Consider the following 2,528-nt stretch of genomic DNA (forward strand, 5'->3'; position numbering starts at 1 on the left):
AACGCAGCAAACAAGTACACGGTCACACTGAGGGTAGCCATGACATTATAGGACTAAACCTTTCAGCACCACTTTTGGGCCATTTCAGAAACACAGGAGACTGCTCAGTTTTATTTGGAAGAAGGACTCCTTAGTTACTTACAGTACTTTACATTTGTCATGTAGTTATTGAAAAATGCTCAGAATTTGGCAAACTTCACAGGCATGACTGCGTGCTAGTATTGATGGCAGATTGCTGCAAAGTGGATCAGGAATAGTTTGTAAAAACAAATACCCCACAACCAGTAGGGACAATTGTATCAGTATTTTGACTATGCCCAGTATATCAATTGCATTGTTCTGTATTGGTAGTGCACTTGACGCTTTTGTCATAGATGTCATCAATGTCATAGTTCAAATATATAATACTTGAAGATAAGTGAGGTTGTTAAAACATATTACCAAGGACTTACCAAGGAGTATTATGGCTCTCCCTGCCCTGGTGTCTGGATGCCTTGTGATATCCCGCTCAGAATGTAATGAATAATGTTGTGTACATAAACATATGGAATCAAACAGGGGCAACAAGCTCTCAGAAATAATCTGCTTTAGACTGGCTAGTATGCTCACAGTCACTTACTCTGAAATCTGTCAGTTCTCGAGAGCAGGGCCTCAGGAGGTGGCTCTGCAAGAGTGTTTATACAGTTAACACATATTGGTTCCCTGACCCAGGAATTTAAGTATCAGATAATGTAAACTAGTCCAGATTTTAAGTTAACAATAATAACTTTCTCACTTTTTTCCATCATTGTCTATGGAGCAAAAAGTTGTGATTTGGGATCCAGCCAAAGTATTGTGGAAACACAAGGTGTAAGCTGAGCCTGATGACCTACTGGTTCCCAGCCCTTGTTGGCTTTCTCACTTTCCCCTGCTTGCAATGTGCTGCTTGCAGACAAAAGCGTCAGTATTGCTCTTGGAACCGTCATTGGTGGATTCGTGGTACTGAAACAGACTAATTCACAGCTTTATGGCCTGTGATTGAGAGAGGTGAATGGAGCAGTGACTAGTGGCCTAGTATATGTCACTTCCAGTCATTCAGACCCCCTCCATTCAGACCCCCTTCACTAGAAAGAGTAAAGGCAGAATATTTTTAAATGGCTCCAATGAAGGCTACTGTCTACCTCATTAGACACGATGAGCTAATCGCTGCGTTTCTTAGAACACTGTGAAATAAACAATTTGTGCCCCACAGAGAAAAAAGTCTCTAGTTTGAAAAGATCACAGTCTCACTTCTTAGAGTTCACTGGATCTCCTGCCCTGTGACAGATCATGGCTCTGGGTATAAAAAGGTGGACTGAGGCTTGTCAGTGTGTTACTTCTATAGTGCCAAGTGACAGATAACGGCTCTAGGTGTAAAAAGGAGGACTGTGGCGCATCAGTGTGTAAATCGTCCTGTTGGCCACAGGCCCAGACAGAGAAAAGGAGCAGGACCGGTTAACGGTATGGAGTTTCACAAAACACGTTCCTCTCACACCCTTGAGCACGTGCTCACAACTTCTAGAGATAGTTCTGCGTTGGGGAATGCCCACTAGTTCACCATTCAAATGAGATGAAGGAAGAGCATCTCTTTTCACACATGATGACACCAGTTATTCACTATTTGGTTACGGTTTCAGAGCTGAGTTAGAGATTTAAAATATGATGATGTTTCATGTATATCACTATTCACACTATCTCACTTTACTTACACAACACATGTTGTGATTTAATGACACAGTGTATTGAGTCATTGTAGACAGAGGGACATTTCAAATGTACAGTACATACAGTACATACTGTACATACATACATACATACATACATACATACATACATACATACATACATACATACATACATACATACATACATATTACATACATACATACATACATACATACATACATACATACATACATACATATTACATACATACATACATACATACATACATACATACATACATACATACATACATACATACATACATACATACATACATACATACATACATACATACATACATACATACATACATACATACATACATACATACATACATATTACATACACACTCACAGACTCATTGCAATAGTTTCACAGCCACTTTGTGGCTCCATTAACAGACCAGCGGTCCAGGGGGTCACATGATCTTCGATCAGCTAACTGAGGTACAGTATAAAATCATATTTCAGCTTAACTCCCTGGGATTCCCAGGTTATGTAAGCAACATACGTATGTGGAGATGGTTTACAACAGGGATGGGCAACCACCTCTTTAAGATGTACCAAGTACCAGATGATCAGATTGGGCTACTGAGGTGATCAATTCAGCTGACCAAAAACAGCCATTATTAACCATTATTGTTTGATGCGCATAGAATTTGATGCTCATCAAACAATAAGAAAGGTAAGAAAAGTTAACTTTTCTTACTTTTATTGTTAATATTAAAGTATTGACTCATTATTCGTTAAAATTATTGACTTATTCCATGCTTGTTATTATAATTA

This window comes from Gymnoscopelus microlampas (assembly GCF_963454915.1).
Source record: "Gymnoscopelus microlampas genome assembly, chromosome: 9".
Classification (NCBI taxonomy): Eukaryota; Metazoa; Chordata; class Actinopteri; order Myctophiformes; family Myctophidae; genus Gymnoscopelus; species Gymnoscopelus microlampas.